Source organism: Caretta caretta, chromosome 2, assembly GCF_965140235.1.
Source record: "Caretta caretta isolate rCarCar2 chromosome 2, rCarCar1.hap1, whole genome shotgun sequence".
Taxonomy (NCBI): Eukaryota; Metazoa; Chordata; order Testudines; family Cheloniidae; genus Caretta; species Caretta caretta.
In genome coordinates, this window is record NC_134207.1 from 130,692,718 (window position 1) to 130,708,303 (window position 15,586).

General features: G+C 41.0%; 1 protein-coding gene across 4 annotated transcripts in view; it reads left to right on the forward strand.

Moving 5' to 3' along the window:
* Positions 1-15,586, forward strand: part of CDH12 (cadherin 12) — an 862,602-nt gene that overhangs the window by 78,911 nt on the left and 768,105 nt on the right. The window contains exon 2 of one of the 4 annotated variants that reach the window (XM_075125425.1): positions 11,253-11,322. The exons of the other annotated variants lie outside the window; for them this stretch is intronic. The gene's annotated coding sequence lies outside the window, so the exon portion shown is untranslated. The remainder of the gene's footprint in view (positions 1-11,252; positions 11,323-15,586) is intronic. 4 annotated transcript variants of the gene reach the window in all.

The window sequence follows — 15,586 nt, forward strand, 5'->3', positions numbered from 1 at the left end:
AGGGGAACGATCACGTCCCTCGATCTGCTCGCTATGCCCCTACTTATACATCCCAAAATGCCATTGGCCTTCTTGGCAACAAGGGCACACTGCTGACTCATATCCAGCTTCTCGTCCACTGTCACCCCTAGGTCCTTTTCCGCAGAACTGCTGCCTAGCCATTCGGTCCCTAGTCTGTAGCTGTGCATTGGGTTCTTCCGTCCTAAGTGCAGGACCCTGCACTTATCCTTATTGAACCTCATCAGATTTTATATACATTTTACATTTTATAAACATTTTATAGTTTATTCTTTTTTTCATGTATCTTTCTTGAAGATTCTTTTAATTTTTTTTTTTTTCCCAGGGAGAACAATTTTAACTGAAGGAAAAAAGGTTGCCGTGCTGTCATTGATCAGACTCTTTTTAGGCCACCTGCCTTAGCATGAACAACTGCTGTGCCATACTTGTGTTCAACTTCAGGTCCAAAGACCACACCGCCTAGACTTACATGTCCTTTAAATTGAAACTTTTTAGTGTTGTTCATTAACAAAGTGGAAAGGTGACCTTATTATTTTTCTTCATTTTTATGTTTGTTGTTCTTGTTGTGGGACTGGAGATAATTGGCACACTTACTAAGGGTCTCCAAAGACCAATTAACAACAGGGAGCCATGCACTGAGTCAGCCTGTGTTTCAATTAAATGTCTGCTCCAGGAGGAGCTAAACTGAAGTATAGCCTTTGAACACCAGTTAACATTATTGATACAGCTGAGTGCACTGTGGAGGACCAAGGCTCTTGCTTCATGACAGATGGACTAATGCACCAGCAATTAATATATTTTCATGACTTTTTAAATCTCTCTGACCTTTTACATTTCTCTGACTGGATTAGTAGGGATGAACTTCATTAGGCAGAAAGGAAAGTTTGAAGGCAACATTTACATTTGTATCTTATCTTTTTACACGTAAGGAATCTACATCAGGATTTTATGTAAAGACATTATGTTAAAATATTAAATTTACACATTACTAGATCATGTGGCGTGGCCATGTTCAATCAACTAGGGAAGCAGTGATATTATGTAGATTATGAACTTTCTGGAGTAAGGGTTGTCTTTTTGTCAGATGTTTGCAAGGTGCCTACCACTGTGAGATCTTGACCCATGGCAGAGGCTCCTACGTGCTAACTCAATAAAAAATAAATTAGTTAATTAATAACAGTAATTAATATTCAAGGCCAAGGTGCAAGATTACATAAAAGTCACTTAATTTTGTATTGTTATTGCTACATTTCTAGGATCTCTTTCTATCTATCTATCTATCTATCTAGGAAAAATCTAGCATAAATATGAGATAATGCTGAAAATACCTCCTTGCGAAGTTCCAATGTATCTGCAAAAAATATAACATGCAACAGTTGTTTAACCCTCATAAAATTAGTAATAATTAAGGAAAATGGACTCCACATAACATTGTCATTAAATATCATTGTTACAAAAGTTGTACATTGGCCAAATCAAGACATTTGTAAATTTGCCTCTTCCAGCTCCCCATTTGATTTGGGTGACTACTTTATCTTCTTCCAGAAAAGTCATTCATACCAAATGAAAATAAGAAATTGTTATGAACAGAATATACCTCTTCCAGAAGCCAATGGTCAAGTTTGACACACTGTATTCTGGTCAAAATGTTCTAACCTGGATTCCTGAACTACATTTTATTTTTAGGCTCCCAATAGAAGAAGTTGTTTGATTCTCTAAGATGAGGAAAACCTACAAGTCTAATGGGAAATGTGCTCAGCATCTGTCAAAAATCTGAGCTCTTCTTTAAATATCTACAAACATAGGTGCCAACTCTGTGGGTTCTCCAAGGCTGGAGCACCCACGGAAAAAAATAGGGGATGATTAGTATCCACTGGCAGCCAGCTCCTCTCCTCCCCCCGAGCGCCTCCCGCCCACTGGTGGCCCCACCAATCAATTCCTCCCCCTTCCTCCCAGCGCCTCCCCTCTGCTACAATCAGCTGTTCCGCAGTGTGCAGCAGGTACTGGGGGGGGAGGGGGAGGAGCAGGGCCGGGGCGCATTTGCGGGAGGAGGCAGAACAGGGAAGGAAGAGGCAGGGCAGGGGTGGTGTCAGGGCAGGAAGAGGCAGAGCACGGGCGGGGGGGCCTAGAGGGAAGGAGTTGAGTGGGGGAGGTGCCTGGGGCTGAGCGGGAGTTGAGCGCCCTCAGGGAAAGGAAGAAGCCAGCACTTGTGTCTACAAATGTATAAGAGAGTGTTAGAAGGCACTCATGGCAATTAGACACTTAACTCTCACTGAAATGTCATGGGAATTAGGTGCCCGATTTATATTTGTGCCTTTTAAAATCTCCCTCTAAATGCTTCATTTTAGACACCTTATTTTGGAATTTTGGTTGATCTCCTTTGCCCTCTCAGACCAGAATTATTCATTCTTTTTTCTAAGTAAAGCAAAATATAGAACCAATTGACCATTGCCTTTCATTTTACATAGATTACATACAACATTTTAATCTATGGTTAATATAACATAACCTTTTTTTCAAATTATATCCAAAGTTATGCCATCCAAATTGCAAACTCATCTGAAACATGGAATGCCATGAAACAGTCAAAATTATAAATACAATTTCTGCTATTTATGGACAACAGAAATGTTGTCAGATATTTTTAAGCAGACATTTGTATTTCAAGATCATTAATGATAAACCTAAAATCCCTTTCCAGTGCCTTTTGTGTCATTTGTTAACATCAAAGCTTTAAATTAGTTTAAATTAACTCCATTAATATCAGAGTTTGCTAATATATTCTTGACACTGGATTACTACAGTGAGACACATGAATGACTAGAAACAGTGAAGTGAGAGTCACAAAATACTATAATTCTAGGTATTGTGCCACAAAATATTAATTAAGGTCATTATTTTGTATTACACACATTTCTAAAGCACCCTGCTCTTGCAGATCAAGATAATACTGATTCCTATATGTGTGAAAAGTCTTGGACATGTTAAATCATGCAGCCTTGCTAGAGGATTAAATTCAACTCTCTATAAGGGGGTATAGGACTGAATGTGACCCAAAGATTTCAGGGGGAGCAGGTCAGAAAAAAAATCAAAAGAAATATTTGTTCGTTGAAATTTTCTGATTCATCGAAATTGAAATGTGCCATGAAGGCGGTTTGATTTTGATAAAGTTCCAGCAGAACCCAGGCACGTTTCCACCATAAATCTACCTGAATCCCTGCCAGTCCTAAGAGTCCTGGCTTCCAGCCTTATGGCTCCTGAGCAGCCCAAGCTTTCAGGGCTCCCAGAATCCACAGTTCTGAAGCAGTCTGCCTGGCAGACCATCTCAGATTCAGGGACTCCAAGGCTTCTCAGTTCTGTGGTCCAGGACATCCCCTGGGGGTGGTCTGTTTCAGAGCCAGTACTCCATTTCTTTTCATGGAGAATTTCCAGATTTTTATTTTTGATCAAAATCAGAACAAAAGCAAAACTGAAAATATCGAAATCCTCTGTGAAATGGAATAACCTTTCTCTGCCTTCTTATTTGGTGAATAAACCAAGGTGGCTTAGGTAATTTCTTTTGTTGGACCAATTTCTGTTGGTGAGAGAGACAAAATTTTAAGCTTACACAGAATTGTTCTTCATGTCTCGGAAATGGACTCAGTGAATCACAGCTAAATACAAGGTGGAACAGATTGTTCAGCATAAGTGGCTAACACACATGTCAAGGGGCCATTCAAGCAGAAGTAGCCAGTTAATGCCTCTCAAGTCACCAGGGAAAAGCAGAAAAAAAAGGGAGAAGGGGTTAGTGGGTTATAGATTGTTGTAATAAGCCATAAATCCAGGGTCTCTATTCACTACAGGGCCGACCCTAGCTATTGTGGGGCCCTATACAGTCCCCCACGAGCGGACTGTGTGGGGCCCCAGACCTCCGCGGGAAGAGCAGGGGGAGGGGGGCTGGCCCCAGGTTTCCATGGGGGACAGGGGGTGGCCACTTCCTGTGGGAAGTGGAGTGACCCAGCCTCAGCCTGCTCCGCTCCCCTGGCTCCCAGCTGTGCCACCGGGGAGTGCTGGGGGGGTGATTCCCCCCACCCCCCCAAGCCTGGGAGCCAGGGGAGCAGAGCAGGCTGAGGCTGAGTCACTCCACTTCCCACAGGAAGTGGCTAGGCCCCCTCCCGTCCCCCATGGAGGCCTGAGGCCAGCCCCACCCCATCCCATGGAGGCCTGAGGCCCCGCAGAGGCCTGGGGCCCCAGGCTGCTCTGCTCCCCTGGCTCCCAGGCTTGGGGGGAGGAGGGAACTGCCCCCCAGCACTCACCGGCAGCGTGGCTGGGAACCAGGGGAGCGGAGCAGGCTGGGACCAGGTCGCTCCGCTTACCACGCGGTGAGTGCAGGGTCGGGCCTGGCTGCAGTCTTCAGCGGAGTGGGGGTGGGGCTGGGGCGGAGCAGGGTCGGGAAGAGGCGGGGTGGGGCAGAGCAGGGGCAGGAGCCTGGGGAAGAGCCGGAGCAGGGACTGGAGTAGCACGCAGCTGCGTAGGGCGCCAGGAAATTTGGGGACAAATTTCCTGGTGCCCTGCGCAGCTGCGTGTTTTGCGTATGGGTAAGGACAGCCCTGATTCAGTACATATTTTTTATTGTCTAACAAAGCTATGAATTTAAGATCCCAGGCTTGTCTTTTTGAAGGTGTCATGTAGGTTTCATTTGAAGGTGAGGACTGAAAGGTCGGATATAGAGTGACCATTTTGTGAGATGGGATCCCATGGGAGATGTGTTGTTTTTGTCTTTTATCAAATTTCTATGTGAGTTCATTCGTATTTGGTAGCATTTTACATCTTCTTTACACAAATATAAAAATGAGTGTACAAGTTGCAATGCAGTGGAGAAGCAGGTGCTTTATCTGTATGCAGGAAGATGTTAATATCAATTTCCCCAAGTTTTAACTTGAAATCAACATGAAAAACAAAATAGGTGACATGTATTATTAAAAATGAATAAATCTGATCTCTGTATAATAAAAAATATATAGCCATGCATCAATTTTGGAATATATTTTATATCAACATTTAATAATGAAATTGACCTGTCAAATATAATTGTCTCAATACCATAACTTTTTAAACTGTTAGTGATTTACCAGTACAATAGACGAGTGTGAGGATTCTCCAGTTTAAAAACTCTTTTGTGCGTAATCAACAAGGAAGTGCCGGATTAGCTGACAAACATTCATGAAAACTTGGATTATAGCTGTTTTCAATGGTGACATTATTGAAAAAGTTTCTTTTTAACTAACGGTTCAAATGTGCTTCTGAAGCAACTCAGTAGGAAGCAAAGTACATTTAATATGACCTCAATGTAGCACATCCTGGAAAATGTCTTGAATTTGTAGAATTGATATAATTAGCATTGCTTATATTAGCTAAACATTATTCACTGTGCAGATCATAGATGGAAGAGAATGCCTGTAATACCCTTAATTAATCTGGCTAACATTATGTCTCTCTTGTTGCCTTGCTTTAAAAACAAAACAAAAAGAAAGAGTGAGAATGATGCTTCACACAGTTGAGCCAGATTAGACAATCACTGATGTAAACTGTGGTTATTATAAACTGACTTTGCACTCTCCTAGTATAATTGATCTCACTTAGAAATTTCTCAGCTGTTTTCTAAGATTAAATTTATGGACTGTTGTTCTAACAGATTTTCATCAAGCCAACACTTCCTGCATATATTGTACTTGAAATCTTTGGTCTCTTTTTTCCTCCAACCTCCATTTCACCAGAAACTTATCTATACACATAAAAAATCTGGTGAGAATTCTCCAGACAAAGCTGGTTCTCATAGGTGCCAGAGAACGGGGGAGGACGGCATTGCCTTGCTCCTCCCACTTTTTAAAGAGGTGGGGGGCATGACATCAACTTCTGAGAACTTGACCTTGGCCAGGGAGCAACGTGCCACCTCTTGGCCCTTGACTGGAATTGTGTAGCATAATAGCAGAGCCCCATCTGTACTGACATGATGGAGTCATGACTAGGCCAAATTTCAGTGTGTGGCATTGCAACCTGGCACACAGGTTTGTAACACTGCTGGAATTTGTCCCATTTTGGTTGCTTTCCCCCCACACACACACACTTCTGCAGTCCTTCTTTGGGAGGAGGAGAAGGGGAGAGATCATTGCCTGATCTTGCAAAAACAGCAAAAAAGTTTAGACTGGGAATGGGAAACATCAGAAAGGACTGGATGCAAACGTCCATTCAGGAAGCTCTAAAGAAAATTTGAAAGATGACATGAAGTTATGGTCTTAATACAAGAAGTAATGGGCTTAATCTGAAGCAAGGGAGATTAGTTTAAATATTAGTAAAACATTTCTAACTATGGGTAGGTAAGTTCTGGAATAGGTTCCAAGGGAGTCTGTGGAATCCTCACCACTGGACGTTTTTAAGAACAGCTTGGACAAGCACCTGTCAGGGTTGGTCTAGGTTTACTTGGTCCAGCCTCAGCACAGGAAGCTGGACTTGATGACAGCTTGAGGTGCCTTCCAGCCCTATGTTTTGATGATCTGAACATCTATTATAATTTGACCAATTGGGGCCTGATAGTGCAAAGTCCTGAGTACTCAGTCCCACTGATTGCAAGAAAAGTGGAGGGTGCTCACTATCTTGCTGGATCATGCCCTTGAACACCTGGAAAACCATGGGATTGAAAAAAATCTAGAGAAAGTTTTATAGGATGGTTGAAGTAAGTACAGTCTGTTCCACAGACATATATTGGGCCCTCTCACCTCTCTGGTTGCCTGTCAGGTCCATTCAAAATTAGTAATGGAAACTCGACTAAGATCAAAAGACTACTAGGAATCTTCCTCAATATGGTTGCTGGCAAATTTTAAGCATGACCAGTTGCAGGCTGAGCCATCAGAGAGAATGCTCTGAAATTTGTGTCTGCAGTTAGAAAAATGAGATGTATTGTAAGTGAGTGAGGGTGGTTCATCCTCCTCAAACTCATCATCCAGGGGACCCCTTAAATCTATACGTTTTTCTCTCCTTGACAAATGTTTCTCTTTAATGTCTCCTTTTCTAAAGAGGTCCATTTGCCACAGGGTCTGGGGTAACTGCAGCTTTGTCCTTGAGCAGACCACAGAGTGGGCCAAACTTTGTCCCACTCTGTGGTCTGCTCAAAGAATGCCCTCCCGGGTCTCAGGCCTTTAGCTGTCATCTGTCTGAGCTGGGACTTTGTTTCTCTCTGCTTCTAGATGAGGGGATTAGGCTTGCTGCCCCCTTGCACTTCACTGTTTTATCCCGGGAGGTCTGACTAAAATCCTGCCCCGTGCTTTGCTTTCTCTCCAAAGGCTATGTGCTCTGTATGCCAGTGGCTACAAGTAACTACACAGCACTTTCAAAGCAGTTTAGTTTAGGATAAAAAGATTTATAGAGAAAACCCATAAAATAATAAAAGGATCTAAACTCATATTTAAGTTTACCAGAGTGCCACCCCATCAGTCATCATGGGAGTCCCTGAAAGGTTCCAAAGCCTTTCAAACCCTTCTCTAAGGGGTTGTCTCTCTTGCTTTCATCAAGTTAGTTTGTAGCCAAAGAAGCAGCCTCTTAAGTCATTTCAAACTCAGCCTTCATACCTCAATCCCCCTTTTTACCCAGCTACCTGAAACAGGTGAAGCTAGTCATTGCTGTTTCCCCAGGGGTTAAGAGTTCAATGGCTGGGCATCTGCATAACCAGATTTGTATTTTGCACTAATCACCTCCTAATGATTCCAGATTTTACAATGAACCCACTCAGTCAGTAAGGAACTCAAAGATACATATAACAAATGACACTAAGGTCTATGAATAAGGGCCAATTATCATCTGGCCCATTGTAGTGTAATAGTCTTGAAGTTTTTCATGCTTTCAAGGCTGGCTCTCCCCCACAGATGACATTCATAATGTTAAACACAATAGCCTCAAGATATGCCTACGATTGCCATATCTGTCATGCCACTAAGCTGGTATTTTTGGATATCATCAATATAGTCTTATCCCATATGCGTAGCTTTTTCACTTATTTAAAGCACCTTTCTGATTCTCCCAGGTTGCCTCCATTAACAGAGCTTTTCTGACTCAGTTAATCTCTGTTTTGCCCTTCAGCACACTTAGATAAGGTGTCTGTAAATGGGAACAAATTTTTAGAGTTTGTCTTTCAAATTGTCTTTGTGTACAGTTTCTATTAACCTCCAGAGATTACCTTGTTCACCTGTAAGTCTGTCATCTACTTTCTATAAAGTTACTTGTCATCTTGGGCTCAATTGTCCTTGACTTTACTTTTATCTTTCATAATGGTTACTTTATGGGCAGTGGGAAATCCAACTGTTTTACTCTTCATCCATTCTTTACCCTTCGTGATTACTGAATTGAAGTAGTCAGTTTCTACTATATACTAAATAAATATACTGTTAGTCAAAGATATCAGATTAACAGCACTAGAGTCTGAAGTGCTTTGGTTCTCAAACCCATGTCCCGCACACCATTTGCAGTCCAATCAGTACACAGCTGCAGACCCGGGGACAACCTCAGGGCCATACAGGAGTGCGGATGCGGACCACATAACACATAGAGAGCTGCATATGCGGCCCATCATGATAAATTGGTTGACAACCACTAATCCAGGGAACAATTATGGCACAGGCATGTTAAGTGAAAATTTCCTATCGTGCCCCACCAATAAGCTTCCCCTTTCACCTGGATGTATTATATCTGCAGGACAGAGAGGTCCATGTTTAAAGCCTGTTCAAGACATGTATCCTGTTCTCAGACTTCTATCCAAAATGGCAAGTTCTCATGGTGGTTTTGTGGTGCCTGGGAGTTTTGTATGGGTTTGTGTGTCCATATTTGGAAACTTGTAGAGCGCAGCAGCAGGGTCCATATGGACTGTTAGCAGGTGGCACACTATTATGCTGTAGATTTATACCCCAGCTTGCCATGCACTAATGCTTCATCTAGACAAGCCCCATGTGTGTTTTTAGGTCTGAAGGGGAGTTAAATGGTTGATACCTAAAGCAGGAATGCCATCCAAAACTGAGTGCAACTCCAGATGGAGTGCATCACTCCCTGCCAACCTTTAATCAGATCTTATGTTTCTGTACTAAGTTTCAGACCATTTCAGAGGACATTTCACGTATAGAGGTCACTGATAGTTGAGTAACAAAGTGTGTGTCAAAAACAGATATAAGTTTACTTACAAAATATTACTGTGGGACAAACAGATATTAGTTTCTAAACAGTACTGAGCAGACTACAGAACAGTAGAGAAATCTGAAGAGCCCTGTTTTTTAAAATGTTACTACTCTCATATCATTTTGTTAAGCCACACTTGTTTTGAGCTTTAAAAATTTCAAGCCTAATATAAGCTCAAATATTCAAAAGCTACATTTGTTCAAAGCTTACAGATGGTCTTTTGTGTTATCTCTGGGTTCTGTATAATTATGTGTGACACTGTGTTTCACTGGGAGGTGTTGCAGCGTACAGATAAATTATAATTGAAATGTTCCAGGGGACTTTCCTTAACAGTTATTATCAGCAAATTCTTAGGCTACTCACCAGAACCTCTAGGGCAAAGATTAAGTTCTTGGGCATTAGCGTCTACCTGTTGCTGCAATATTTTCAGCATGGGAAAATCTGTCCTACTAGGTTAAAAGAAATGACTGAAGACTTTTCCTTTTCTCCCTTGTAGAAAAGTCTCATAAAATTTATTAGAAAAAATATGCTTTAAATTTTTCAAAATACTCTATACAATGTAATAGAAAAGTATCCCTCCTTACTATTTGTAAAGGACGGTTCAAAAACCTACACAAAAAAAGGATAATTATTTAATTCAGTACATTTGAGTAATTTCTATGGAACCATTTCATCTATATTAAATTGTATACCTCTTTTCCAAAAGGGAATAGCTGATACTATCAGATTTACTTCTAGTAGAAGTAGAATTTCCTTTCCTCCTCTCACCATAAGTAAAGTAAACTAGTATGCTAATTAGTGGTTACCCCATCTGAATGGAGTACCTACCTGCTTTCCTTCCTGGAGAAAGGGTGAAAGTGTTAAATGCACTAGTGCAGGCTGTGCAGATGGTTGGAGAGGACTGTGTGAAATTTCTTATGCATAAGGCATGAACACCTGAGGATTGAAACAAAAAGGAAGAGAACTAGCTTGAGTTATTTATTCTCCCAGATTTGAAACCTCTTTTCTCAGAAATGTATTTTTCTGTTGAATAAATAACCAATTCCCAAAGGGCTCTGTGCCGACAGTGGAATCTTATTAATCATAATATAAAGGATACGGAGGATCTCTTTTAAGCAAGTAAAACACCATACAGTATATAAGAAGGAAGGGGTAGGGAAAGGCAATGTTCCATGCAATCTCTTAAAAAGAAAGAAAGAAAGAAAGAAAGAAAGAAAGAAAGAAAGAAAGAAAGAAAGAAAGAAAGAAAGAAAGATGCAGTGTCTTGCTTAAAGCCCTAGTAGACTATTTTAAAGTTTCATATCGCAGGATGCACGAGATGAATAGACAGTAAAATATCCAACTCTTTACTTTTACTGTTGCTTGGTTATTTCTTTTACTACAAAGCACATATAACCACTGTGTTGTAACCATGTAATTATCTGGTAACTATCAATCATTTGTCTAAATAGTTAATTACTAGAGCCAGTAACAAGAGGACAATTAGATGACAGCTTCTGCTTTCCAAACCAGAAGGCTGGAATTAAATGTGAACACTGTTGGGAGCCTATTTGTCAGCCCCTACATGTACATCATTCTCACTGACACTAATAGGAGTTCCTGAATGTAGGGAGAGGAGAATGGGCCTCGTTTTACCATCATTATTTCTAAAGCATCCTCCCAACTTCATGTTTAATTACTTAAGTCTTTTGCTCAGTAAGAAGTAAAATGAAAATAAATATTAGCTAAGTCGTAAGGTTCTTAAGAACTTTCTGGTCAGTTTTTATTTCGATCTTACTAAGGGACACTCCCATTCAAACTGATTCTGATCTCACATGCTGGTTTTACACCAGTGCAACTCCACTGACTTTCTTGGGGCTACTTCTGGTGTTCACTGAAGTGGGATCAGAATCATCAGGTCCACTAACTGCACTGTGAATGTTGGCATCTTTTATTTTAAAAAAAGGTGAAGAGGCATTTCAGTATGAAGATTGGCTCAAATGTCTTCACATTTTGTAAACTCATTATTCTTGCAATAACTGTAGTTATTTTGACAGGTTCACTTCAGCAAAATTCCAATGAAAAGGAACAAAAAATAGTTGATCCTCACTTCTCACCTAGTTCTGTGTAAGTATTATAAACTTATCCAGTTACTCAGTTTGATTTTACAATTGAAACAGATCATTACAGTTTAATACAAGTGGGAAATTAAAGCTCATGCCACATTTGTATTGCCCTCTAGCTTAATTGCCCCTTTAGAATGTGAGTCTTCATAAATGAGTACATTGATAATTCATGACATTAATGGAAACATTTCCATATATTCCTGATTTTAAAAAAAAAGACATTAGGATTATTTGCTGTAGAGCTGGTCAAAATCTCAACAAAGTGGATGACATTTTCATGAAACTCCGTTCTGTTCTTTGAACTCTAGTTTGCATTAATACATCAAGGGTCAGACCCTCAGCTGGTGTTAAATTGGCACTGCTCCATTGATTTAGATGATGCTATGCTGTTTTACACCATCTGAGGATCTGGTCCATAGTATGGGATGGATCCTGGTATAGGACTGCTGTACCCTGACGGGCTTAATCTTGCAAACTCTGTCCTCTAAAATCGTACTTGCTTAACTTTGTGCACTGTGGGACTGAGAAGTAAATGTGCCAATGTGCCTCAGTGTCTGCTGGAATAGGCCCCAGAAGTGGGGTTGGGGTTTCATGAGATGGGGCTGCTGTTGGAATCTTTATTGTTCGAGTCCCTGCACACCATTTTTCCTGTGGCAGCCTCAGAAAGCTAGTCCACAGTAAGGTGGTGAATCATTTTTTGTAATTAATTCACAACTGAGGGCAGTACCAAATGACTGGTGTAAAGAAAATACACTGACTCAAAAATTATCCTGGCAATTTGTGAACACCATTACATATCTAGAAGATAAGGAACCAGAAACACTGAGAATAGTGGATTTCTAAAGCACAGATCTTTCCAAACAAACTTTCTGTTTTTAATTAACTTTTGACAATTATTAGAGGAAGGGAACACAATAAGTGGAACATTTCTAAAAGCTTATGAAGAATTGTTGATTACCTCCGTTCACTTGAGAGATCAAGTAACAGAAGCTAATAACTGTGCACTCATGTTAGATTCCTCAGTGGTTTCTGAATGACCACTGCTGCTGTGTGGACAACACTTTTTTTCCCCATCTGTGCTAGGCTAGAAGCTTGGGCCCTTTCTTTGTAAGCAGAACTCACTTAAATTATTCACGCTTTTGTCATGTATTGATTAGACAATTCTAACTTGTTCTAAGTGCTGCTATTCCTGGAGATAATTCAGAAAATCTCAACGAGTGCAAATGTAATGGCCTAAATTCTTATTGGTGCTTAAAAAGTGTTCTGCATTGCACCAGTGCTCCAAGATCTTCACTGGCTTCCAATTCATTTCCCAGTGTATTTCCAACATCTTGATTTTTGCTTAGATGGCCCTAAATGTGTTGAGATCTAATTACCCAGGAGGCTACCTCTCTCCCTGTGTGGCAGCTGAGGCCAGGTAAGGGGCTTCATCTGACAGTCTTCTTGTCCAGTTATGAAGTGGATAATTTAGTTGCGGATTGGTCTGATTTCGTTGTGGATTAGTCCTGCTTTGAGCAGAGGGTTGGACTAGATGACCTCCTGAGGTCCCTTCCAACCCTGCTATTCTATGATTCTATGAACTCTTAAAGAGTGATCCTCAGTTCTGGGTTGACAGTCTGGCTGGATTTCAAGTTATGCAGCACAATTTCTCTGTTTCCCCAGGCTTCCAAAAATGGGGGAAGGTAAGGAGGCCGTAAGTAGTCTTGAAGGAGAGGAGAGGTATTTGACAGTCCTGCTGGGTTAACCAGTTAAAATAGTCATATCTTTTTAGTTGTTTGAGAATATTACTGTACCTTTTAGCCTTTTAGCTAGGCCTTTTAGCATAGAATAATCATCAAAATTTGATACTGCTTCATGAAAGCTCACTTGAACATGTCCTGTTGCTTGGAATACCACTGTCATATGGGCCAAAAAACTGTCTGAAGCACTTTAGAGAAAGGGGAATTATAAATAATGTGCTGTGTAACTGGGGAGAGGAAGTGTCTAGTAGTGTACTGCAAGAACTGTTATTTAATATATTCACTAGATATCTGGAAAAAGGAATAATTATCATATCAGTCACATTTACAGATTATACTCAACTGGGTAGAGTTGCCACCACCAGACAGGAGAGGGAAATAGTGACCTAATGACATTAGAAACCTGTATAGAAAACAGAATGAGATTTAACTTGGACAAATATGCAGCTAATATATTTGTGGAAAATAATCCAGCATGCAGGTTTTCAGTGGGAGGGAGGAACCTGGAAACTGCTTATACTGTAAAGAGCTGGCCATTATAGAGAATACCAAACTATACATTAATTTACAATGTGACAAAGCAATAGAAAGGTGAATGCAATGTTGAACTATGTACATAGCATCACCAGTTAACATGGAAATAATAGTTCCTCTGTAGATGGTCCTGGTGTGATCACATCTTGCTATTATAGACCATATTTGGGCAGAGAGAAGTAATTTACAGTGTCACAACTAGGAGTAAAGGACAAGAGGTAAGAGGGGAAAATGTAGTCTGGATATCAGGGAAAACTTCTTTTACAGACAGGTTTTAAACAAAAGATTTTTCTCTCAAGATGAGAGGTGAAAAGCCCATACTTTGCTATGTTTAAAGAGACTTAACTAAATACTTGCAAATGTGCTGTAGGGACCACTCCCCTGTGATAGAGTCTTTTCCATCTCTAACTCAGATGACTCTGGAAATAGAACATTGTACATACTCAGTTTATATGTTCATTATCTAGCTAGCACCATAAGGATACAGGCTCTACTCTTGTCCAGGCTGTGGGATGGCTAAGTCTTTAGACACACCTAGTCCTATGCAGGTAGGGATTCCCCTTGCCCACTATGCCACCCAACCTATCCCTGGAATGTGCTATGCCATTTCCCAGGAGGTAGCGGTGTGGTGAAAAGGATGGCTGCAGGATTGACATAGAGCTGCTCTACTTGGGGGGCAGTTTAATTCCCAAGGTTGTTGCTGCATATGAAGGTCTGGCCCAGCCTAGTTATAAAACAAGAACCCCCATCTGGCCCTTAGAGTATTCAAAGAGTTCTCCAGGTTAAGAAGCAACACATTTTGGTTTGCTCCCTTATTTCTATAAAAGTGTCTCTCTTAGCTACGCTCCTAGCCTCTCCTTTCTACTGTGAATAGTAAGATCCTCTCAGACGGCCATGATTTTTTTTTTTAAACAAGTGCACCCTACTCATGCTGCTAAGACCCACACTCAGCATCTGTGTCATGCAGGCTCTGTTTTAAATCCCCTCTTCCGTTCTGGGTAGAACAAGGAGTATCCCAAAGACCCTACCACCCTCACCCCCAATCTCTTCCCTCAGCTAGTCTTATAAAGGGAGTGCATGGCCAGTCCAAGTGCTCCGCTAAGAGAGCAATTAAAAGGCTCCAAAATTTCCCTCAATGGGAAAGCAACTTGAAAATAAACAATAAAAACAGCTAGCGGTCCCAGCCACCTCTCTCCTACATCCCACACATGCAAAGTATGTCCTGAGGGTGATTTCCCAGCACTTGCCTTTATTGTATAAAACAGTTTAATAGCTCAGGCTTTACTTAGCAGCTTTTCAAAGACTTTCTGCTAGCATGAGGTTCAAGCCATGGCCACAAAACCCATGGAGTAAGAAAGTGCTGCATGCCCTTTTATTCTCCGCACCCCAAGTAGGTGTTTGAAGAGTGTCAGGGAAAAGACCGAGACTTGGCTTCACCTCATCCCCTTACTGATCAGCACAGTTTAGCCAGTACAGGTTGTAATCTGATGTTGGTAGGTGGGTAGCAAATATTTACATTCTCCAGAGCAAGGAGGAAGCAAGAGGAGAACTGTTGTTCAGAGAAGTGTGTGAAAGTCACTCTGCCTCCAGAGGGTACTTCTGGGTTGGTGCTCAGAGCTATGCCGAAAGGCACAATCTACCCCACAGTGAGGTGAAGAAAAAATGTTTTATAAACTATATGTGGTAGATTGTATTATTCATATGGCAGTATATGACCATATCCCCACCATGCATAAGCACAAGGAGACAAAAATTAAGGTTATATGTTCTTATAAGGTGCAGGAAATAAGTTTTATTATTAATTATTTGTATTACTGTGGCACCTAGAATCCCAAGTCATGGACTAGGACCCCATCATTCTAGGTACTGTGCAAACATTGAACAGACATAAGAGCTCCTGAAAAGCCTTGCCTCGTTTATTGTTCATTTGTATTAATCTTTCATTTAGCCATGAAGTAATCTAAGAATTTACATGCAGCATACTCTACCTTT